Below are 27,812 nucleotides of genomic sequence, written 5' to 3' on the forward strand. Positions count from 1 at the left end.
GTACCTCATTAATTCATCACAGGTCTGAGTCTTTCACAGGGTAACACAATCAAGAGAGATGTTTTCCTTTTGGATGCCTCCTATCCTATTGGTCCTTTGGCCCTTTTCTATTCTGCTAGACCCTCCGGCTGCCTCTTTTTCTTCTATCCCTTTTTTTAATCAACCTTCAACTTTCCTTGTTCTCTGTTTTTGTATATTCCTGATGCCTCTGGCCATTGGTTTCCTCTTTTCGCTGGCTCTTCAGCCTCCTCCTCGGTTGTTGTAGTTTCCTATGCCTATTCGAATTAACTAATGCTTCGCAAACACATTAATTCATAAGAGAAGGAAAAATTACTGAGGAAATGATGCTTATTAAACAATATCTAAGAGATCCCTTTTTTCTTTAATAATGTTCATACACAGGGCTTTACTATTTATGGAGAGACTGTACCAATGAGGAGGCCCCACATGTCATGTCACCATCGCAATCGTAATCACCATTATTTAGGCCCACTGAACTATCAAAACTGTTATTTATGCATTTTAGCCTTCAAAACCCTAGGAAATACAATTATTTGAAATACATAGGAATATATGGAAAAACCCGTCCGAAACGCTTAAGGCTGGACTTCAAATTCATTAAACCCACATCTATAACTGCATTAGGTTCGCTCCTCCACAACGTTAACACAATTGGCAATCGCGGCTTCCGAAAGTCTTTTATAAGTCGAGCTCATTACATCACCGATGGCTGATGGCCTTACTGGATGCAATATAGTATTAAGCTATTTTACAATAGGACCATCGGGTCCGCAACATATATCGCAATCGGCACTTCCAATGCAACAAGGCCTTAAGCACTTGCGATATGGCGGATGTGATATAGCATTAAGTCATATTGCAGTGTTGCAGTGGGTCCACATGCTTTATTGCAATTGGTGCTTTCAGGGGTGACAGCCCTTTGTACATTGCAATATGTGAGTTCCAATAGGTGGATGCGATATAGCAATAGAGAATCTCATAATGTTGCAGTAATTCCGCAAGGTATCGCAATTATATAACATATATATATATATATCTATATATATATATATATATATATATATATATATATATATATATATATATATATATATATATATATATATATATATATATATATATAGATATATATATATATATATATATAAGGCAATTCACATGTTTTAATGTGGCAAGGCATAGAGCCAGAATATATTAAATACACTGAAAAGCATGCATCAGAACACTTAGCGGACTTCACCTGTTTATGCCCCCGAACATATATATTGTCAGGTCCACACATGTATATCGTAGTCGGGGGTTTCGAGTAGCGACACATAGTAGAACCCCCCCGATATGATTTCTCTGATATATATATATGTATATTTTGCCTCTGATAGTGTAATCTAATATATATGTAAACTTCGCCTCCAATAATGTATTCTGATATATATGTAAACTCCACCTCTTTTAACTCTTCCGCTCTTCTTTACTGCGACGCTCCTTTAACTCTTCTGCTCTTCTTTATGCTCCTCTGATAATTCTTCTTTGGCATATATATGACATATATATGGCTCCTTCGATAGTTCTCATAGCATTGTTTATGCTCCTCTGATATGTTAACTCCTCTTTTGATGACTTCTTCCTCTCAGTTCTTCTTGGGCATGTTTCACATGCGATGCTCCTCCGATGTGGCTCCTCTTGCTCCAATTTCTTCTCTGATACCTTCATACTTTGATGGATTCTGTCCTTTCTGATATGCCTCTCTTGCTCTGATATTATGTAATACTCTTAAGCATAAGCGATAGCTTTGATATGACTCCTTTGATAACTCCTCTGTTAACAGACTCTTACTCATGGCTTGGCTTTCTTAATGGCCTTGCTCCTATTTCTTCATGGATCTGCTCTCCTTCCCCTTCATGGGTCATCTAGTATCTAGAATATTGCCATATTGACATCAATGACAACCTAGGTCAACACCCTCAAACTAGTTCTCCATCAAACAAATACTTCAATCCCATTCCAAGTAAATATTTTCCAGAAAACCTCCAAAATACCAACATATTTACATTCCATTTTCCCTTGTATTTCTATTTTGGCATAAAATGAATTCTTGTATTTCTTGGAGAAATTTTTTTCCTTTCTTCCCAACTTGAATCCAACCCACCTTTTCTCCAAATTGCAGTTAGTCGTTCTTCATTAAATGCACGGTAGTTTTCTTCAAATCTCTCTCATCCACCTTATTTTCCCCATAATTTTAATTTTCAACATGACTCCTTGTGGTTTCAAGAGGTAATGCGTTTTCCACGAGGGTTTGTTGTTTCTCTACTAACGTACTTTGCATTCAGGGAATCCTCATTAGCAAGTGGAGGAGCCACATTGTCAAGTGAATTCCGTTCTTAAATTATTTTTCCGTGACTCCAGTTTCTTGCAATCAATCTACTTCTTTCATGTCTTCTTGTTCTTTCTTTCTCTCAAGCTCCTCTTCTTTAATTATCATTTAGTGGTCACCTTGTGAACCTTCCCACCATTTGGGCCTTTGGGGTTTTGTTCGGTCTTATTTATTCTGAGGAGGCTTTGGGAAGTTTTTAATTACATGCCGTGTTTCATAGCATTATCTACATTGAAATGAGATTTTCTCATAATAGAGATTTTGGACCCAAACATAGTTTATAGCCATTAGATAAATCTCTCGAGGAAAACCATTGTTGAATTCCATCCCCACACAAATGTGAGCATAAGATTTATTTTTTTTGTTATTAATAAGACAACTACGATATAATTTTCCCACCACGTTCGCAAAGAAAGAAAGCTATGTGTGACTTCAAAATTCAAAGGGAAGGTTCGATAGTCTTATCCAAATTCGGGTGGCAGAAATTTATTTCACAACCAGATCGAAAGTGGAAGACCAGTGCTGCATGGAGAGGCTAGTGCTCCCCCAAAACCATCGTTGAGCTTCACATGTAGCCTTCTTATCTTTAATCATTTCGAAAACCATAGTGAATAAGCCTCGTGCCATAAGGTAAATATTCATCTCGTAAGTCAAAAGGGGCTTCCATGTCTTAGAGATCCATTTAAGCAGATCGACAAGCCATGACCATAACCCATAAAACATGCAAACCAAACCATTCCTCGAAAAATACTTTTCAAAGTCTAAAGCTTCCTCATATAGAAGAATGTAAAGGGAAAAATTATCTTGCACCACTCGAGGACCACAACCAAACTTGAGCATAGAATTGTACGAAACTGAAGAAGAGATAGCTTTATTGCAAGCCATACCTGCAAAAGAAAAATATGTATTTGCCAAATCACGAGGATTCACCTTTGAACTATCTGCAGAAAATCCATGCAAATAGAGAAAAGATTGGGTGGCTAGGGTTTTGGGTGAAACCCTACATGCCCTAAGGGATTCGAGAGCTCTTTCCATTTCGAAAGATATATGAATATTATTATAGCCAATATGTTCCCTTCCCTAATTAAATTCATTTCTTTAATATATGATAATGATGATTCTAAATTCATGTAAATAATGCGATTAAAATGACCATACTAATTCAATTTTTCATGATTTTGTTATCGCATTTCTCATTCAATTGTACAATGACTAAGAAAACTTCATTGAGTTAAAAATTATATGTTGTAAACCTCCTTAAATACATGTGTTGATATTTTTTGCTAGAAGAGTTCAACTTCAACTCCACGTAACTTATAAGCAAGTATGCAACCATTAGCCCTAATAACTCCAAAGGCCCATAATGCCATGATTTTTATAATACCTATAGATCCTAAGACCATTAACTAATGATCTTATTAAACACAATGTTGGTAAAGTAATGGTTGCCGATGGTGGACTTCATGGTTAATGGTTGTATACTTGTATATAAGGTGGCATATTTTAGTCTAAAATGAGCCACTATCATTCTTTACCTAAGCCAACCCACAACAAATCACTTTAGGTTGTATAGTTTCTTTACTTCTCCTCTACTCTATGTCAAAATGGTATTTAATTTAAAATCAATTAGTTATTCTTATGATTTGTTTTCATTTTAAAACGATAACAAGATTGACAAAGTAGGGCCCATTGCACGGTCTTTGTTATGAGAGACTCCCTATAATCTTTTTGAACAAGACTTATAATAAAGTAATTTTAATCTTTACAATTAATTTCGACTTTGTTACTAGAAAAATGACATAAAAATAGATTTTAAAATAGAAAATATGTTATAATTATTAATTATAATGAAACAATAAGATTTAATAACTAATTTCTCTGTGATGTTCATTTTATTTTTTTTCCTCAAAACTTTTAATATAAGGAAATATTTAAAGAAAAAATTATTGGTGAATGGTTAATTTGTTATCAAAGTACCACTCTTGGAGTGCAAAATTTTAAACATAGTGTTGTTTGTCATTTAAAAAATTAAATTAAATTCAAACCATCCCTTCCAGTACTCGTCAAGTTGTCGAACCCAAATATTTACCGTGAAACAAACCATAAATTTTGCCTCGTAAAGAGGAATCCAAATTCAAACCCTCCATTCCACCACTAATCAAGGAGCCCAACCCAAATATTTACCATGAAAAAAATGAGAACTCTCCCCAAAACCAATGTGTAACACCCCTCCCTTGTGTGCTACATTATTCTAAACCTAAGCTGAGTTAAAACTAGGTGTGATATCCTCCCTTGTGTATTAAATGTTTTAAACCTAAGCTAAGGAAAGTTAGGTTATATGTAATATGAAAATAAAATGTTTTATTAAATAAATTAATAAAATAAATCACTTGGAGGGTGGAGCACCAAGAGAGAGGAGATGCTTGCCAAATGTCATGAGGAATGGGATAGAGATGAATCTTTCATGGTAAGATTCTAGATGTGATTCTAGATAAGCTTGGATGGATTGGATATCCATTGTATGAATGGGAGATAAAGATCCATCGAACATAAAAGCTTTGTGGGAGATAAAGGCAAGATTTTATGTGGAAAAGTGTCATGGGAGAAAAAAATGAGCTTTTTCAGATAATACCTAGGCAAATGGAAAAATCCATAAAGCGGGACGCCGCTAATGGTAACTGAATCATGAAAGAGGGTATTAAATACCGAGTGCATCGATCAGTTGAGGATAGCTAATCCTTGGCAAGATCTTCCGCTCGGGGGGAATTAGAGGTGATTCATGGCTCGGTGGTGGTGCTCCTCCCTCTAAGTGAGATTTAGTTGGTGTCATTTACATGGAATGGTTATATGTTGACTCTTACTCTCTCTCTCTCTGTTACTGTTCCAATTTCCTTATGAGTAGCTTTTCTTAGTTCTAAGAATATTTGAAGGAATTACCTCTCCTTGGATATTAATAGATTTAATGATGTTCCCTCTATTCAGATGAGATTTACTTGCACGGTATGTGATCATGTTTAGATCCTTACTTGATAGGATGTTAAATCATTATGGCTTGCTTAATTTCCTCCCTTATGGAAATGATGGTTAAAGTAATGCATGTGACGCACATGTGAATGCATATGCATGTCAAGGTTATTATGATCATATTTATATTTGATAAGGAGGGATAGTATGCTCAGTAATATGCAAAGGTTTATGCATATGGAACAGTTATGCAAAAATGTATCCTATAGAATTGTCAATGATTTTTGCATGTTGCTGAAACAACTAACAATGTCATGTCTCATACTTTTATTGGGATTTCTTTAAGTGAATGGAGCCTAAGGGAAAAATTCCCAAGTAGGATAAGGAGGTTTGTTACAAATGATATCGGAGCATCGAGTTCAAACCTTGCGGCCTATGAATTCGTCTATCTCTGTAAAGTTTATTGACAGGTTTGATTAAAAAAAAGTCTATAAGCACAATAACCCCAAAATTTATCTATATCAGAAATTTAAGCGTATGGAATTTATCGCCGCCAAGGGAAATTAAGGGTCTTTGAAGAAGAGTCAAAACATTAACAAGGTTATTGAAGGATTAATAACATATAGATATTAAATTCGCTATATATATATATATATATATGTTGAACTTTGTTGGCCAAAATATGATAAGCCAGAAAGAAGTGGCAAAGGATAAACGTAAAATTTAAAAATTTAAAATGGGTGGATATCACCATTAATTTCCTGTTATCAAAGAAAATTAGAAATTCTTTGAGGATGAATCCAATTATTAATACCATTATAAATAACAGTCCACCAGACATAACATGATATTACCTTAAGGCCTTTCGAATTAATGGGTTGAGGTTTTATGTCATAGGGAAGTGGATTTTCAAGAACACCTTAAAAATTATTGCACCAAGGTCAAATAAGACCGTATGGAGTCAAAAATTAAGAATTGGTAAATTTTCAAGAACTAGCTAAGAACTTCAACAAACCCTACCACAGTTGCTATCACTTAAAGGGGGCCTCCCCAATGCCTACATGAAAGGTTGATATTTTTTATATATATTGGTTAAAGTCGTCTCATCCCTAATATCCAAATGCTAAAATAAAATCCGATATATACTTAGTACGGGGTTGTATGAAATCTATGGACTTTGGTCAAGCCATGTTCCAAACGTATCGTGTTTTGAGGTTGGTGCTAAGACAATGAGCCAATTCGACTTGACCGACAACCGGAGTAGAGAAATCAAGGTGCTTCACTTTTCCATGAACCAGGATGGGGCTGTGCTGGATCCTGTATGTAGTGGGAGAGGCAGAGTAGCGGGGTGAACGTACGATAGAGTTGGGCAGGGGTTCGCTATTGCAGAACCAGGTGGCGGACGAGTACAAGCAGTACTCGACTTTCTTCAATAAGCCAAAGGAGGTCGAGAAGGAAGACAAGGATCTGAAGCTGGTGGACACTTTCTACAACCTGGTGACGGATATATATGAGTGGGGGTGGGGGCAGAGCTTCCATTTCTCGCTTGTGTTACACGGGAAATCCCACAAGGAGGAAATGCATGTGCATGAGGAGCGCGTCGGAGATCTGCTGAGCATGAAGCCCGGGGACTGGGTTCTTGACATTGGGTGTGGCATGGGAGGGCCAATGCGGGCCATTGTAGCACACTTGGGTGCCAATATTGTGGGAATCACCATTAATGACTACCAGGTGGAGTGTTCCCGCAGCCACAACAAGAAGGTGGGGCTCGACCGCCTCTGCAAGGTCGTCTGTGCCAACTTTCTCAACATGCCCTTTGCAAACAAGAGCTTTGACACTGTCTATTCCGTCGAGGCCACTTGCTCTGCCACTGAGCTCCAGGATGTGTATTCCAAGATCTACAGGGTTTTGAAACCGAGTCACCTCTATGTTACCTATGAATATTACTTAGGTAGAAGTTGGACTGTTGAATACTTTTCCTAATCAACTACTGAAACCTTCAATTGGGCATGATGCTTCACGTCTGGCCCTAATACTTGTTGACTTGTGTAAGCTCATAAATTGTCCACCCTTAAGTATTTGAATACGTTTTTTTTGGTTTTACAGGTGAGGGTGGGCAATGGGTTGCAAACCACTGTCCCTATCTCACATAAACAGCGAGGATGGGGAATCAATTGTTACCCCAATCCGAGTTGGTTGTCGATATTCTACGCTAGTATGTTGTGTTTATTCGGTTTGGGTTCATAGGTATATTGTGTTTTTGCGTAATGAGATATATTGTACACAAAATGGAATCTAAATCGGCTTACATCACTGAGCTAATGGGAAAAATCATCAATATCACTAAACTGTAGATAGTTGTGTGTTAATAGAATTACCCCTAAAACATGTAGAGTGTTATGCGTGACGTGCAGGTAAGAGATTGTTAGTCATGCCACTGACGATCGGGTTAAGGAAATGGGATTTAAAAGCGACACAGTTACTTAAAAAAAAAAAACTCACCCCAAAAGCTCATCGAAGTGGATTAAACACACATCCGCACTGGAAAAGCTACACTGTTATTTCCTTGAAACACTACCTTTCAGAGGCTTATCAGGGATCGAGGAAAAAATCAGGGTGCTTGGTGCATTGATCATGCTATTTTACTCATCTCGCGTTGCTAGAGAAATAAGTTTTTTTCTCTTTTCGAATAATATTAGAAGGTGTGCATACTCGGTTGAGTGGTTCTAGACCCACGATTTGAGGATAAAAGTAACGATGCATGCCAAATTGAAGTAGGTAGAAAATCATGAATTTTTGTTTCTTTTTCTTTTAGAGGCCAATTGGGTGGCTGAACTGTCATAGCTCGTTTCTCCTTTGACAATTATTCGCTGACATGGAAGGTGTCCACTTGGGATAACGACTATCTTGAGTCAGATTAAGTAAAAATATCTTCATGATCAGATAGAAAAATTAAAATCTAGGATAATCGTTATCCTCATTGCCTCTATCCTCCAATGCATAGAGGCTATGCATCATTTAAAATACCAGCTAAATCCTTGAATGTATTATCTAGTTCTATAGCAGAGAGTGCCTCCATTTCCCTTGACACAATTCGGCGCTGCTTTATAGAGAGAAAAATGAGGGCAACTGTGTTAAGGGTTAAGTTTAGACACTTCCGTTGTAGCCTTGCAGCAGTAGAGAAGATGCTCCCAATTTCGTTTTGCTGCTCCAGAAAAAATGAAAGCAGAGGCAAGGACCACCGTAACCTTCGATTGCGTCTCACATGAATATTAAAAGGTTCTGCTAAATTTTGGGGGTTTGGGTCTTGACATGATAAGAGGAATTCGAGCAGGAGCAATGAGATTTTACAAGAGTAATTGTCTATCACCATCTGTAGTACGGTTGAATTGTTGTATTTCATTTATATATATGTAATTATGACATAAGATCATCATGGGTTTTGTCTTACCTTGTATCCTGATTCATTGGCTCGTAAATGAATTTGGGAAGTCTTTGTTTTTATTTTGGTTTTGTAATTAAACAACACAAACTGTACATAGGAAGACCATATCATAGCATGGAATGGGTGTCAACCCCAAAACATGCCATGATCTTCATAAGGAGACGGATATTATTGAGCCTTCAAGCTAAATTTAAAAAAAGAATGGTTCATTGTGGGACCTTTCGGCATCGATTTGGTCATTCGTTGCTGCAACGATGACTTGGCTTCGACGGTGGCCGAAAACAGAAACAAATTTAAATTATAGTGTTAACTATTTTTGGTTTTTGTTGGATCCCTGCGTTCTCTAGGGTCACTTCATGGGTTAATCTATAAACATATGAAAAATACAAGTGAACCACATACAATTTGTTTTTTACCCTTGAAGCATATTACCAAATGTGAAAAAAAAAATCGTCAGTTCAATTATTAATACGAACGATAGAAAAGGGGATCAATTGTTGTTACAAACATATGTGATGGATGGTCAATGAGATGTAAGCTTGGGAGCCTTAGAAGAAGGCATCTGATAGTTACTAAGAAGACGATTCTCTTCTTCTTCAAACTGTTTCACTCAAATGATATATCATTAGGTAACAAGTTTGGTGTCTACTTTGGGAGAATAGTACAACTTTCTAGAGGGTGTTTCGTTATGGGTGTCATTCGTGAGAATACTATGCATCTAGTCAACAAGAAAATGATAGTTAACCAGCTAAGCATAATGCTAAAGCTAAATGCAATTTACTTCTGCCAATGGCAATTAATACCCTTGAGGAAGTTATTACATTCTTTGTATTATTTTTAGACGCAGTGCCTTCTTTGTTGACATTGACTTTCAATATGCATAGACAAAAGTGAAATATGAATATCTGCCCATATTCAACACCAATATGAAATAGCTTCACCCATGCCAAATTTTTAGATGTGACTTTTAATTAAAAGCTGCAATCAAGTGAAACGTTATGTGAAAAGTTAGGTGAGTATCCATATAGATATGAGCAAGGTAGAACTGATTCAATTTTTGGATAATTAACTTGCAAGAGGAAGAGAGAATACACCTATGATGGAATGAAATAATTGATAGGTAAATTTTTAACATGATCATCATGTTATCTTAATTATAGTAAAAGAAAATTATCAAACATACAATTAGGTAGGGACTTGGCTAAATAAAATCGCACCTAATACCTGAAAGGAGGATTATATAATGGAGGAAGTCCATGGTTGTAACTGGCTTAATTGTTGTATATATACATATACTTTGTCATGAATAGTTTACATGTTGTTACCATAGTTGGTTATGTAGTCATTAAGATGAACATGTTGGAGAGGAACGCGCTTAATATCCATGCATGTTAATGAGTTATATGAATTTACCATGCAAGAACATGTGTGTGCAGTGTTATAGACTTGAAAGAGTATTGTATTTATCAAATGGTATAGTATAATTGCATAGTAATGAGTCATACAAACCTTCCATGTAAGCACTTCCTCATGAATTATGGTATTGATAGCCTCTTACATGTTGAGTGAGTGCTCAACAATCATAAAGATAATGGTTACCCCAATGCCTATTAAAGAGGAGTATGTTCTGTAGAAAGAAAGAGCATGATTGACTTGATGATAAACTGTTACTTATACGTTGGGCATAGTTGTGATTTGCAAAATCAATGGTATGCTACTATCAATGTTTACAGGTATGTATAGCATGTAGGAATTTGGGTTTTCCTACATGCAGGGGATTGGAATTGATTGAACTATATTGAAGTTATATATTCGGACTTATACATGCCAATAATAAATAGGCAAGTATGCATGACTATGTTAGGCGTCATGTTGGACAAAGAAATTGAAGGTTATTGATCTTATTGACAATAAATTTTTTATAACCAAAAATGTTATAGCATGAAATAAGGAGAAATACCTTAAAAGTAAGGTTGTTCTATTTTGTTAAAATTAATAACAAGTAATGCAAATGGTGGAAGATATCATTACTTGAGTGGCACACAAACTAGACTATGATTTTGGTCAGAGATTAAACTAAGGTCGTCATGCTATAAAAATAAAATGGTATAATTGCTATAAAAGTATTATAACAATGTAAGGGATGGTGAGAGAATGTTATAGTATAAAGACTATATAACTGTACAAATTGTGGTCAAATAAATCCTTTGATTAATGCATCTGCTTACAATGTGACTCGTTCTTCGGTTGGAAGAAAGTATGGTTAAAGGGGAAATTTAACTTAAACTGATTTCCAAGACATGTGCATCTTTTGAAGGATATGTATAATAGAACCTATAAGTATCCTTGAGTGCAAACCGTAGTAATTGGTGAAGTAACACAAATTGTATGGACCTCTGGGTCAATGATATTTAATAATCTATTTAAAATAAATTCATATTTGTACCAAGAAATTTTGAGAGGATATCTTATCAGATTACATTGATAAGGTGTCTAGACAACATAAGGAAATGTTGTGTGATTCAAACAAGAATTCATAAACAAATAACTCAAATTTTGGTAAAGGGTGATTTAATGTTAAGAATGAGCTAACTTGTAAATACCCTAAGATCATGAACACTTACAACTAAAAGGAGTGTAGGATTGTAAGTAGTAAAAACTTTCATGTATAACTACACAAAATTATGCATGGTCAATAGGTTGTTGAAGCATAAATAGGGAAACAGTAAAACATACGAGGTGAATTAATGATCTCAAGAATATTAAAATTCAACAACTATGAGTTAATAATTTTCTTTAGAACATTAAGCAGTAGATACAATTAATAGGAAAATATGCATGAATCCAAAAATATGCGATTGATATTGTAACCACATGACAGTTGGAATTGATTTACACATGACATAAAAACCTTCTTAATTACATAGATGAACCATGATAAATGAATGTGGGTATGATACTAACATGGTGGAAAAATATGTGGATAAAGCTTATTTCATGCAGGTTATACCATGAGGATGGTATTATAGGCTGCACCACAACTGGACTATATACAACAGTGCATATGGGATCATATGACTACATATGCCACAAGATTGTAAAATGAATTTTGTATTGGTGTGTATAACATACCGTGTGTGCAGGGTATGCCGTAGTCAATGGATGGATGTCTGTCTAGGTAAACAAACCTGGAGATTACCTAGAAGAAGGAAAGTAAGTTGGTAAAGTAACGATTGTTAATCGCAGTATGACATACATACAATTACAATGAGTATATGTATATGAATATATATATATATATATATATATATATAGATTGAGATGTGAAATAATCTATTATGAATTTGCAGGAATATTAATGTGGCAAATGTGCTAACTAATGTATTGTATGCAGAGAGACTACAAGAATCAGGTGTTTGACAAGAACACAAAGCCTTGAAAGAATGAAAGTAGAGGACATGCATTCTTTAGATAAAATAAATGATAAGAAATATATTCTTTAATAATAAAAGATTATGATATTTAAACTTTGTATCGATAAATTCTCACAAATGGTTTAAAAAATGTGTGACAGGTAGCTGTTGAAGGAGAGATGTTGGGAGCACTCCTTGAGATCAATGCAGCTATGGAAGGAGAGATGTTGGGAGCACTCTTTGTGGCAGATGTACATTGGAAAAATTGCATCAGATGACAGAGCCACGAGAGGTGTTGATTAGAAATCAACTACCTATGAACGAGGACATGATGCAGAGATACACCAAGGAAGGTGTAAAATTTAAGGGATGGAGTATGTAACACCCCTCCCTTGTGTACTACATTATTGTAAACCTAAGCTAAGTTAAAGCTAGGTGTGATGTCCTCCCTTGTGTATTAAATGTTGAAAAACTAAGCTCAAGAAAGCTAGGTTATATGTAATATGAAAAGCAAATGTATTATTAAATAAATTAATAAAATAAATCACTTGGAGGGTGGTGCACAAAGAGAGAGGAGATGCTTGCCAAATCCCATGAGGAATGGGATAGAGATGAATCTTTCATGATAAGCTTCTAGATGTGATTCTAGATAAGCTTGGATGGATTTGATATCCATCAGATGTATGGGAGATAAAGATCTATCAGACATAAAAGATTTGCAGGAGATAAAGATGAGATTTTCCGGATAAGACCTAGGCAAATGGAAAAATACATAAAGCGGGATGGCGCTAATGGTAACTAAATGATGATAGAGGGTATTAAATACTGAGTGCATCGATCAATTGAGGACAACTGATCCTTGGAAAGATCTTTGGCTCGGTGTGAATCAAAGGTGATTCATGGCTGGGTGGTGGTGCTCCTCCCTCTAAGTCAGATTTAGTTGGTGTCATTTACATGGAATGGTTGTATGTTGATTCTTTCTCTCTCTCTCTCTCTATTACTATTCCAATTTCCTTATGAGTAGTTTTTCTCAGTTCTGAGAATATTTGAAGGAATTACATGTGCTTGGATATTAATAGATTTAAGGATGTTCCCTCTATTCAGATGAGATTTACTTACATGGTATGTGATCATGTTTAAATCCTTACTTGATAGGATGTTAGCTCATTATGGCTTTCTTAATTTCCTCCCTTATGGAAATGATGGTTAGAGTAATGCATGTGACTCACATGTGAACGCATATGCATGTCAAGGATATTATGATCATATTTATATTTGATAAGGAGGGATTGTATGCTCGGTAACATGCAAAGGTTTATGCATATGGAATAGTTATGCAGAAATGTCTCTCATAGAATTGTCGATGATTCTTGTATGTTGCTTAAAGATCTCACTGTGTCATGTCTCATATTGGTATTGGGATTTTTATTCATTGTTCCTATCCTATGTAGCTACAACAAAAATCAAAAATTTATTCCAAATATGATGAGATAGGGATATCAAAGAGTTCTAATAATTGTATGCTATAAATGAATCCTTATCCTAGTTGCATTGTAATGACTAAGGGCTGATATAAAGGGTACATTAATCACTGTATCCGTAATACACTTGTGATGACTACTAAAAACACCATTATAAATGAAGAAATCTTTAATTGAATGGAGCCTAAGGGTGAAATTCCCAAGTAGGCTAAGGAGGTTAAGGAAATTATTGGTGAAGGGTTAATTTATTATCAAAGTACCACTCTTGGAGTGCAAAATTTTAAAAATATTGTTGTTTGTCTTTTAAAAAATTCAATTAAATTCAAACCCTCCCTTCCACTACTCGTCAAGTTGCCCAACCCAAATATTTACCATAAAAAAAACCATAAATTTTGACTAGTAAAAAGGAATCCAAATTCAAACCCTCCATTCCACTACTAGTCAAGGAGCCCAACCCAAATATTTACCATGAAAGAAACGAGAACTCTCCCAAAAACCAATGACACTAGTGTTGGAGGTCTCTTGAAATCTGACATAATCAAATCCATCTGTAATAACGCAAAGGCGCACAACAAAGGATGGCCACCAAGCCATCTCTCTTAATTGCTTCGTCTATCCCATACTCATTCATTTCGTCCATCAAAAACTTGATTGAGATTAAAATTCTTTGAAATATGAAAAATTGATATTTTAGTTATTCATGTGTCTATAAATTCTTTATATTTATATATAAAACAAACACACATGATTTTATATACATTTTTCATAATAATGTAATGTTGTAATTTAAGATTAATTGAAATTTTTAACTTGTAACCTTTTGTAACATATTCAAATATAATATCTATAATATCTATAAAATTGTAAATTTTATTTTACTTCTTGTATTTTTAAAATTCATTGTAATTTTCAACTTTAAGTTTTTACAATAAACACAAAATTCTAAATTTTATCTTAATTTGATTGATATTATAAAGATATATTATACACAACAATATAATATTACCTTTCATATATATTATAATCATAGAATACATTATAATTTTAATTTATGCAAAAATATTATAATATTACTTTATGCAAAAAAGCGTTATTTAATTTAATCTAAACATATTGAAATTTGATGTTCAATGCATGTGAACTTCTCTAAATTTATAGTGCACTATGTGATATTTAATTTTAAAATTTGAATTTGTACAATAAAATATAATTTTATTATAGTTTGTAGTTTTTAAATTAGAGATATATATAAATTTATTTAAAATGAGCTATATATAATAAGAGGTAGTTATGTTTTATCTATTATGTTTAAATGACTTGTACTTATGTTTATGAAAATGAGATAAAGTAAATGAGATTTATAGTAAAGTTGTTGTAGTACAGTGTTTTAAATTCATATACTACTCAATGGCCCACTATCACCATGGTGCCCCCTAGTACACCATGGCTTTAAAGGGGGGTGTTCAACATGGAGACCCTCGTTGTGGGTCCGCCATTTAACCGGGAGCTACTTTTTGAAGGTTCAATAGGGGCACGAGACCAATCAACGATCCATGTTCATGATGAGGTCTGCCTGGTGTACTGGGAGTTAAGGAGGGGGGTGAGGTCTGAAACTGAATACTGCCCATGTTTAAAATCACCTGGTCTTGGTTGGTGGTAACACCGTGGAACCTCATCCTTGGTGGTATGGTGTGACGTGGAACTGTGTGTGCAAACATTGCAGAGCCATTTAGATTACATGTGGATGCCATATGTTATCAAGATATTGGCCTAACTTCAAGTGGTCATAACTTTCAATCTAAGAGTCGGATTGAAATGGAATTTATATCGCTCAAAACCCCTCGACAAGCTAGATGCGATCATGGCATCAAATTTTGTTTCTGCAAACATTGGAAAAGAAGGATTTTCGGTGAGGCCATATTCATTACAAACTTGAGAGGTTAGGTTAATTCATAGATAACACCTTCAAGAGCTCGATATATTATGATGGGTGAGAGGGAGTGTTATAGTTATGTTTATAAATTTTAATAAATGGTGTGTTATAGTATCAATGGTCATGGAAAGTTACATCCATTCATGTTGAGTTGGATTCTCCCACCAATGCCTTATGAGTCATAGAAGAGATGGAGATGGCTATGGGAGAGGAAGAAAAGCCCCCGCACAAAGGAAGAAGGATAATTTCAACTCTCTAACTACACAACCTTTGGCAGCGTCTTGGAAAACCTTTTATGGGTTTACTAGTCTTTTTCTCCCACTCGTATGGCTTCCATGACACTGTATTTATCTCCCATAGTACCTTGTATAGATTCCACCACACGGTACTTCTTTCCAACATGATAACTTATAACTATGGTATGTATTCTTTGTTGAGTCATTTATTTTTCTTCTGTTTTTTCTTTTAGATGCTCAAGATAGAGACATAAGGAGGATTGTTTTCTTCCTTTTTTATTTTGCCTCTTTAGGTATAATAATTTGAACCTTTTTCGTGACCATTGGGATCAATCTCTCATGTTAGCCTCTTAACATATTTTTCAAAGGATTTATTATACCAACATAAATTCTCATTCACTATTATTTTCTTATTTAAAAAATAAAACAATATTTCATCCCATGTCTTTTAATTTTCCTCAACCTAAGAACAGAGAAAAGTCGCATAATAGTATTACATCTGTGAATGCAGGAATCCTTCAATGATACTTCATCCCAACTCTACAAAGACGACATTAGTGAGTTAGTTAACATTCCATGGAAGAATTTAATGGAGTTTTATTGTTGTTCACGAAGCGATGCGATTGAGGTTGGAACCCTTCTTGATAGGATTCTTGTGGAGCTCCACAGAGACATTGATGTGATCATGCCAACATTGAATACTTTGGAGGTATATGATTTTTGAGAAAGAGGAACAACCCTCGGACAGAATAGGGAGACCCAAGTTATTTCCAACCAAAATAATGTCTTATATCCCATAAAAAAAATCATATAACTCGATTTAGAAAACCAAGTGATTTGCCTCCACTGCCATAGTTTAGAAATGTTTTCTAGGAGTGGGAGAGAGGCAACAAATCATCGCATGCATATGATTTTTGTTATTTCATCCTCGATTAAAGCACAACAATGAAAAATAGAGATTACACATTTGTACAAAACCCTTTGAAAAGACCCATTGAGTCGTGGTGATTGTTAGTGCTAAGATGGTATCTTCACGAAAGATAATTTGTATCCATAATCAAATTGGTATATTTATGGATGGTAATAGATTTATCTAAAACAAATATCTTCCTAAGGAAGGAAAAAATAAATGTTTCACAATAGCAGAGGAAACTATGAGAAATGTAGGAAGAACAACTCTTAATTCTACACTTTTTCTTTCCAATGTGGTTAAGGAATTCCCCGTCCTTGATTCAAACTCTACCCTGTTATAATAGATTCCATAGAAACGCATGTTGGAACACAAGAAGCATAGACACAAATATTGTAGCATGATTGATTGATGATGGGGGGAAAGAGAAAGGCATTTATCTCTAGAAATATTTTTAGTTATTAGATGTCTACCTTTTTTAATATTTTGTCTTGTAAGTTTGTACAAAATAAATCCAAATGTTGTAGATGTGGAGAGATTGCTCTACGTGCTATTAAACTTCCATATGAAATAAACAACTTGTTGTTTTTAGAGATAAGGAGATGAAAAGTGGGACTTATGGAAACTTACACGCTATATAATAAAAGCACAACATTATATATGAAGTTGACTTTGAAAACATTGTTAGATTGTTGGATCAAATGAAACTTCTTAGCATTTTCAATGATATTGCTAGTGAACATGTTGTTTCTGCTTTGAATTTTTTTTGGCATTTGTAAAGGAAACATGTTAAGATTAGTCAACGAATGTGTAAGTGGAAATTTTTGTGTAATTCACTACTCTAATTGTTATTTAGAGAAGTATAGATGCTTCAAGAAGAATATTGGATGAGGATGTTGAAAACTAAACTAAGGTGTTGGAGATCCAAACAACTATTCCCAGTGCATGCATGCCTTTAGAAAAACATGAAGTGCAACAACAACTTGCATGCAAGAAGAATGGTTGGTCAAAAATTTATAAATGCGGGTTGGGTCCATACAAGAACACGTAACTGAAGCGAGTTGGAACACATGGGAAGTAACTCAAGAGAGAGAGAGAGAGAGAGAGAGAGTCTTCAACCAAGCTCTATAAATCACCAAAGACTGAGAAAAGATGCACTAACTTATAAAAGTAACTAGAGACATCCTTATAGAGGATGATGTATACCTCTCAATGCAGTCATGTCATTTTGTGTAGTGATTATGTCCAATAGAGTATCCTTGAGGTCTTTGCAAGTTTCATAAATTATCTTTGTTTCGTTTATTTGGCTTATTAGTTTGAACACAATTCGAATTTTTAAACTTTGATATAACATAAAAATTATTTTGTTCAAATTTGTGACCATGAGAAATGATAGGAGGAGTGTGGAGATCTAAGATAACCACTTGATAGAGATGTGGAAAATATCGACAAAGAGACCTAGTGTGCGCATGATTCGAGAGAAGGAAGACAATGTTCATGTCATATGCATCATAATCTCTTGTTGATATTTTGTAGCCCTCCATAGCAGTATTAAGAATGTAAACATCATTCCCAAGTATGATTGGCAAGGCCCCCTATAAATGAAAGCAAATATAGCGAGGTGGCTAGTATCCTCCCATTATTCCTTGAATGAATATTGTTTGAGGAATGTTGTGACACAAGTATTTGTAGGTAGGTGCAAAAAATGCAAGATTGATGGACATGTGCTATATCTCGACTATTGAAAAGATGAAAAGTTTGTTCAAATTTCTCCAATGCATTGAGTGAATGTTAGATCCTTCAAATAGCCTTTGTCCCAACTCTATGAAGACAACATTAAGGAGTTAGGTCACAATGTGTGGAAGAACTTAATGGAGTTTTATTGTGACATTCATAAATCCGTTTTATTGAGGTTAGGATATGATTTATGAGGAAATGGCTCCACTCTTGCAGAGAAGAGGGAGACCCAATTTTTTGCGAATATAAATAATATATTTTAGCCCATCTAAAAGCATATTGCTCTCGGTTTTAGTAAAGGGAGTGCTTTCCCCCAATACCATAGTTTAAAAATATTTTCTAGGAGAGGCATATAGGTGAGGCATCATGGTATGCATGTGATTTATTGTATTCCGTCCCAAACAAAAAATCATGAACATAAAATAGAGATTACACATTTGTACAAAATCCTTTGAAAAGAGGCATCGAGTCATGGTGCTTGTTAGTGTTACTGAGGAAAGAGAATGTGTATCAATAATAAAATTGGTATTGGTGTTGATGCTATTAGAGTTATTGAAAACAAGCAATGTGTTTGAAAGAAGAGAAAAATTGATGTTTCACAAGAGCCTAGCAGTCAGTGAGCAATGTAGGAATTAATAACATGTTTCTTTTTTCCATTGTGATTAGGGAATACCATGGCCTGGGGTCAAAGGCCACCATGTATACTTCTTTCCATGGAAAAGTATGTGGAAGATGGAGGAAGTGAGAGGAATAGTATTGTAGTGGTATTGGTGGATGATTGGAAGGAAAAGAAACACATTTATAGCTAGAAAGAGTTGTAGGTATTGGATGTATGCCTTTTCTAATATTTTGTCTTCTAAGTTTGTACAAAAGTAATCTAGATGTTGTAAACGAGGGAGATGGATATATGTGCTATTGCATTTGCATGTGAGATAAATGAGGTGGTGTCTTCAAAGATAAGGTGATGAAAGGGAGAGAGGAAAGCCACATGGTTATGTACTAAAGGTGCCTCTTAAAACAAGGTTAGACTATTGGATCAATTGCAACTTGGTAGCATTTTCACTTATATTGATAGAGAACAACAAGTTAGTTTGTAGTAATCTTTTTTGGCATTTATAAAAGAAACATATTGACGGAGATATATTGTTAGTTGGAATTGACTAGTGGGAGATAAACTTGACGATGCAAACAAATATTCCTAGTATACTCAAGTCTCTAGAAAAGGATGAATCCCACCAATATAATATTAAACTATTCTATTAAACCAACCATTTTATATAGTACATTATATTTTTTAACTTGGTTATATCCTTAAAAATAAATAAACCAACATTTTTTAACTTTATCATATTTATGAACAAATAATAATAATAATTAAAGAAATCAGAACATTAATATCAAATAGGATTTTTGATAGAAAATAGTAGAATTAATTAATATATATATAAAAAGAGGTGTGGAGGAAGATGTTGATGAATTTTGATTTCAAATTTCATAAGAGTGATGAATAGCCTCACTTGGTGCCAGCTTGTCTGATTCCAAAATATTTAAGCATATGAAATGAAATACCTAAAACATAAATCTTTAAGCATATGAAATGAAATACCTAAAACATAAATATTTAAGCATATGAAATGAAATTAATATAAGCCGGCCGCAATTGGGAGGTTGTACAGGTGAAGCCAGGCGAGGATGGGCATCCTGTCCTTATGACAGGAAATGGATAGAGGAACACGGGATTTGAGAGGAGCCACGCATTTGAGAGTGGGTGTACCTGATTATGCCTTTATATTTGGTGCTGTTCCATCTGGGAGCTTTACAATCGACGGACCCGTAACACTACCTGGAATTTAATTTTTGAGCTGGGTGAGCACGATTGGACATGGCTGGGATTTTTAGGTTGGTAGAAGAATTTGTGAGATGTTTTCACATGTTTTATGTTTTTTTGGTTGGTGTTTTCAAGCATGGCCATGCTTAATTGGATAATTGTTTCTATGCGTGTCTTCTTCTGGGTTTTTGGTTTTTATTTTATGTTTGAATTTTTTTTTGGCTTGGTTCTAGTTTTTTTTTCTTATTGGTTCATTGTGGGTGGAGATGGACAAGAGATTGGCTCGAGTTGGTTTGGTATAGGATGGAGAGGAGGTTGGATCTAGTAGTCTTGGTTAGGAGGCAGGATGATGCTAAAGAGAAGAGAAGAGAACATGGGATCCTACTAGGACAAGGTATGCACCTTTTTATTTTTTATTTGTATTTTAAGATGGTTTTGTAATGGACCCTCTGAATTAATTGTGTGTGTGGTTGGAACATTTTATTATGCACATTTGTTTTCCTAATACTCTTTGTTTTGACTTTGTGTTTGGAGTACAAAGACAACAGAATTACTGATTCAATGGATAATTGTAAAATGCATGCTATGGGTTTTTTCTATTAAAAGTGAGAATCTAAATTATGGCTTTCCTAATTAACAATTTAGGGTTTAAATACATTATAGTTTTCCCTTGTATTCCAACTCCATGTAAAATAAACATAGACCCAATTTAAAGAATCCATGATCTCTGATGCCTTGGATTTCTGAGACTGTATTTAACAGCTGGGGATAATCTTCAAAGCCTCTTTTCATTCAATGTTATTGGATAGGATTTCTAAGACTGTATTTAAGAGCCAGAGATAATCTTCAAAGCTTCTTTTCATTCAATATTCTTGGATAGTTACAAGTTTATTTTCTTTTATAATGTTCGTTTTTAATAGAGCAGAGTTATATTTTTGAGTATGGGTTGTTTTGTTTTTGTTTTTAGAGAAACCAGACCGCAAATCAGTATTCAGTCAGTTTTGTTATAATAGCTGCTGGTAATAAGGGCCATTGGTTTGTTATTTATTATATGCCTAATTAGACTTACCTATAGTTTTCAGAACTCATTCCTCACGGGGCCCTAAAAAAATTTGCAGGTGAGGTGGGTGGTAAATGTTACAGGGTATCCACCTAATTTGGCATGGCATCTTAGTGTTGAATTGCGGCCCTGTTCCGGTTTTTGCTTTGTTCTTGCCTCTGCCCAGAGCTGCTCACTGTTTTGCGAGAGGGATAGCACCCTTGCTTTGGTCATGTGATTTGTGCTAATGAGTAGTTTAGGATAGGCACCTTTATTTCGTCAACATTGAAGCAAATTACTGCCTCCTTATCTGAAATCAATCCTTGAGAAATGGTGTCAGGCAGGTTTGTCATTCTTTATTCTTCCTTGAAATCAATCCCTTAGAAATGGTGTCACTCAAGTTTCTTATTCTTTATTATCCTTCCATCAGTCTACTATCAACATTTTTGTGGCTGTAGCCCATATAAGTGTGTTTTATATTTCTGAACCTTTTTGTGGAGATAGCCCATATAAATGTGTCTTCTATTTCAAGCTTCTTGAGAGATTACAGCCCAACCAATAGAATTGAAATGGCAGTGACATCTAAGGATGTCCATGTCAACTAAATTAAATTGAAATTATAGCAAAATTGAAAATATTCTTTAAATTGAAATCATAACATTATTCTCTAACAGACAGTAGATCAAAATGCTTTGGATAGAGAACAGAGCAGATGCCAATTGCAAAACATATGGCAACAAATATTTTTGTTGTGTTGTGACTTTGAAGTATGAGGTGTAGATGTGTGCCAGAAACGAGGCCTCCTATTATTAGGGGGATCGCCTTTAGGTTGCTGATATTGTGGGAGAAAAGAGAGGATATTCAGTTGTTTAAGACTTTCTATTAGCTTGCTTTTACTTTTAGTGTAGTGGATAATCTCATGTATACCTATATATATTACAGTTTATTGTTTTTGATTTCAAGTGAAATGTTTGGGGAAATTTATAAATAGAAGATTTCTATTGTGTATCACATTTATCTATTTTGAATTGGATTTGAAAGAATATTTAATTGTATTTTGTATTTATTTTCTAGAGGTAAAATTGCTATTAAACAGTTAACCTTCTTAAGATATGAAACAGATGGAATGGGGAGGAGAGCAGAGATGGAATATGGTTTAACAAAAGAGTAACATCTTTTTGGGTAGTTGGAAGGTATGCACAAGAATGTAGTTTTATTCATGATATAGATCAATAGCATAATAGTTAGATTTGAAAGAATGTTTAATTAATTGTTTTTTTATTATTATTATTATTAATGGACAATCAAATTGCTACTAAATATTTAATTCTTTTGTGATATGTAACAGATATATGGAAAATGTTCTTTACAAGAGTAAAATATTTTTCAATACAAGGTACATGCACAACTTATGTTGATAGAAGGTCCAAATCATATAGGAGTAGGAAGTAGATGATGTGTAATTTGTTAACACAATTATATTATTGTTGATGTAAAACTATATAATAGGTATATAATAAAACATTTTCTTTTTTGAGAGGGGCTTGCCCCTTCTCCCAACCTTCATGGATAGCCATGACCAAAGCTACCATGGAGGAGTGTCTGCTTTTATTGTGTTTCTCATGCTTTGTGGTTTAGTTTTTAATTTTTTTTTTATTTTTCTATGCCTTTGGTTTTTAAAATTCTAATTTTAAATTTATTTCTGCCATCATTTTATAATAACAATTTTTTAAATTATTTATTTTGAACTTGAAAGATTAATAATAGCAGTTTTTTAAATTATTTATTCTGAACTTAAAGATTAATAATAATTTTTTTGAATGAAGTGTTTTTTTTCATAATAATTTTATAATAAAATTGCTAACAAGATATTATAACAATTTTTTAAATTATTTATTTTGAACTTGAAAGATTAATAATATTTTTTTTTAATGAAGTGTTTTTTTTCATAATAATTTTATAATAAAATTTTGGATTTAAGAGATCTGTGGTTAGTGTATTTTGAATCAGTGATCGGAGAATCCACAGTTTTAACATCTTTATACCAATGTTTCAAATCCCAAGTGGGATCCATCATCAGGGTTGAAGAATGATGATACAAGAAGAGCAAAAGACTTTAATAAATACTAATGAGGAGGAAGAATAAGAGAGAACAAAGAGTCGGCTTGAATTTTTATTTATTTTATATGTTTTTTATTTTTATATTTTTAATTACATTTTTATTTTTATTTTTATTTTATTGATATTATAAATAATTAATTCTTATTCTTCCTCCTCATTAGTATTTATTAAAGTCTTTTGCTCTTCTTGTATCATCATTCTTCAACCTGATGATGGATCCCACTTGGGATTTGAAACGTTGGTATAATAAAATTGTTAACAAAATATTACCTTGAAATTTTTACTGCACTCTTTATGTAAAAACTTTTGATATATTTAATTTTCAACCTCACATTTCAAAATTTAATTTTTGCATTTTAAAACTTGGATGTGTAGAGCTTCTATTTATTTTAAATTTCCCATCTCAAAATTTAAATCTTAGCACATTTACATAATAACAATTGTAAAATTACATTTAAAAATTTCCATGTTTGATAAATCTGCAATTGCATTTTTAATCTACATTTATGAAAATCACATTTAAAAATTTCAATGTTTGATGACTTGGACACTTATACTATTTAATTTTGAATTCCACTACTTAAAATTTGATGCTTATACACACATTTACATACTCCAATGACATTCATAAAATTACATTTGTGAACTTTCTACAACCTCATGTTAAAATCTGATATTTTTAATAAAGAACATTATAAACATAAGCTTAAATCTATTTATGTGTGTTTTGATGTGTTGTGTTATGTTGTGTTGTAGTGTTTTGTGTTGTATCGTGTTAATCTCAACGTGAAATGTTATGTTGTTGTTGTTCTACACACCTAACCTCAAAAAAAATTGTGTGTCATTAATTGTATATTAGACTATAATTTTTTTCAAAAACATGTGATTTTTGTATGAAATTTTCAAATATAATGATTATATTGTTATCAAATTTATATTCTAATATATTATTATGATGCGTTTTAGATGGGAATTTTGAATTTCAAATTAACTTACATCCATTTGCATTGCATTGTATGATATATCCAAGTATATAGTTGTAAATTGAACTATAATTTTATCAAGAGTTTGAAGTTTATTATATGGGATGTTTTTTTCGTTTTTGTTTTTTTTTTTTTTTTTAAATGAATTTTTTTGTGTTTCAAGTTAATCTTGAATTTCTAAATTTATTTTGTACTTTATGATATTTTATTTTATAATTTTTTTGGGTTTCCATCAAATATTTAAATCTGAAATTTTCAATTTTTAATTGAACTAATTTATATATGTATTTAAATTAACTTGAGAGCTTGCATTTTAAAATCCACTCTTACATTTTAAAACTTAATAGCATATTTTGTATTCCATATTACAAGTTTCAAGTTAGGATATATGTTAATGTCAATAGGAAAATGGAATATAATTTTATTATTATTATTATTATTTTGGACTCGTATCTACAACTTGAAATTAAAATTCCATATAGTTAATAATAATGAACTTTCAAATTTTAACATTTATACAAACACTTTTTACATTTTTATAATTGCTTTTAAAAGTTTTACCCCTTTGTCTGGTATTTAACTTTCACTTTCACATTTTAAAATTTGATGCTAGAGACATATTTTATAGACCAATAGCATTTGAATTTATTTACATTTAAAATTACAAAAGTCTTAAAAATTAAATATAGTTAAGAAACTTAAAAAAAATGTTAATTTCAAACCCTAAATTTATATAAAACAAAAACTTTTAAATTGTATGTTTTGTTATATTTAGTGTACTATGTTGTACCATATTAATGTTTTAAGTAAATGTTATGTTGTTTGTATTTGGTTATGACTATAACATTGTGTTTTTATAACAATTTAAAATAATGTAAGTATTTGGAAATTTCATGTTTTAGGGACATGACCATTTAAAAAAATTGTGTATTTTGTTTTTATGGTGTTATAATTTTATAGTGTATATTAAAACTATGTTTGTTTATAAAAAACAAATGTGTGATTTTTTTTTCAAATGTTTAAATTTTTAATTAATTGTTGTGATTTTTGTATGGGATATTATTTATATTTTGAATTAATTTGAATAAGTGTGTAAAGTTTATGTATTTTGAAATTATTTAAATACAATGGAATTTGAGGCTTGGGGAGTGACTTGTAAAAAAGATAAAAAATAAATGTATTTGATTGTATGACATCTACTTTTATATTTTTCAATTGTTTAGATTTTTCATGAGATGTTTCGATATAATAAATCAACACTGTATGCTTTACAATAGTTTAAGACAATGCAAGTACTTGGAAATTTGATAGTTAAGAGAGATAGACATTTAAAAAAAAAAATGTGTATCATTGTATGATATTATAATTTTATATTGTATATTAAACTATATTTCTTTATAAAAAAAATGTGTTATTTTTTCTTCAAATGTTTAAATTTTTAATTAATTATGTTGTGATTGTGTATGGTATATTATATATATTTTGAATTAATTTGAATACATATGTGAAATTTGTGTTTTTTAAAATAATTAAAATACACTTAAATTTGATGTTTGGTGGGAGTAACTTGTTAAAAATTATTTTAATAATTTTAAATTGCATATCCACCTATCGTTTCCCTATAAATTTTCATGAAATGTTTAGATATAATAACTTAAGAGTGTGTGCTTTACAATAGTTTAAGATAATGTGTATTTGTGTTTGTATGGTATTATAATTTTATATTGTATATTAAACTATATTTGTTTATAATAAAAAAATGTGATATTTTTTTTGAAATGTTTAAATTTTTAATTAATTGTGTTGTTATTTTTGTATGGGATATTATATGTATTTTAAATTAATTTGAATTAATTTGAATAGATGTGTAAAATTTATGTATTTTAAAATAATTTAAATACATTGAAATTTGTTGTTTTCGGGGAGTGACTTTTAAAAAATAAATAAAAAAATTGTATTTGATTGTATGACATATAATTCTACAATTCTAAATTGCATTTCATGAAATTTTAGATAGAATAAATTACAATGCTTGTTTTGCAATAGTTTAAAATAATGCAAGTACTTGGAAATTTGATATTTTAGAGACATAACATTTAAAAAACGAATATTGTGTTTGTATGATATTATAGTTTGATATTGTATATTAAGCTATATGTTTTATAACAAAGAAAGATGTTTGAATTTTTCTTGAAATGTTTAAATTTTTAATTAATTCTCTCCCATTTTGTATGACATCTTATATGTATTTTGAATTAATTTCAATTTAAAATTTGGGTATTTTAAAATAATTTAAATACGTTGAAATTTGATGTTTTGGGGGAGTGACTTGCAAAGAGAAATTTTAGATATAATAAATTAGCACTGTGTGTTTTACAATATTTTAAAATAATGTAAGTACTTGGAAATTTGATGTTTGAGACATGAACATTTAAAAAATTGTATTTTATTTGTATGATATTATATTGTATATTAAACTATATTTGTTTATAAAAAAAATGTTTAAATTTTTAATTTATTGTAATGTGATTTTTGTATGCTATATTATATGTATTTTGAATTAATTTGAATACAGGTGTGTAGGATTTGTGTATTTTAAAATAATACAAATACATTGAAATTTGATGTTTTGGGGAGTGACTTGTAAAAAAATAAAATGTATTTGATTGTATGACATTTAATTTTATAATTTTAAATTGCATATGAGTTATGCTTACCCCAATATTTTCCTATTTTTTCATGAAATGTTTAGATATAATAAATTAACACTTTGTGTTTTACAATAGTTTAAATTAATGTAAGTACTTGGAAATTTGATGTTTGAGAGACATGAACATTTAAAAAATTTGTATTTTGTTTGTATGATATTATAAGTTTATATTGTATATTTAACTGTATTTTTTTATAATAAAATATGTGTGAATTTTTATTGAAATGTTTAAATTTTTAATTAATTATGTTGTGAGTTTTGTATGCCATATTATATGTGTTTTGAATTAAGTTGAATAAATTTGTGTATTTTAAAATAATTTAAATACATTGAAATTTGATGTGTAGGGGAGTGACTTGTAAAAATAATTAAAATGTATTTGATTGTGAGACATTTAATTCTATAATTTTAAATTGCATATTCAGCTATGCTTTCCCTAATACTTTCCCATTTTTCATGAAATGTTTAGATATAATAATTATACAATTTGATTCTTTTAATTAAAATTATATTTGTATACATATTAATGACCATTGTTTCATCCGCCCTTGGAGGTGGATATCAAGAGTACTCATAAGGTTGGGAGGCTAGCTCACCACCCCATTGCTTCATATTTCAAT

General features: G+C 32.2%; 1 pseudogene; it reads left to right on the forward strand.

Annotated features, from left to right (window-relative positions):
* Nucleotides 1–6,655: 6,655 nt before the first annotated feature.
* LOC149165083 (24-methylenesterol C-methyltransferase 2-like) lies at nt 6,656–7,339 on the forward strand (annotated as a pseudogene).
* Nucleotides 7,340–27,812: the final 20,473 nt, after the last annotated feature.

This window comes from Pinus tabuliformis, chromosome 5_1, assembly GCF_031772625.1.
Source record: "Pinus tabuliformis cultivar Carrire ecotype Pingquan chromosome 5_1, CPIR1, whole genome shotgun sequence".
In the NCBI taxonomy this organism is placed as follows: Eukaryota; Viridiplantae; Streptophyta; class Pinopsida; order Pinales; family Pinaceae; genus Pinus; species Pinus tabuliformis.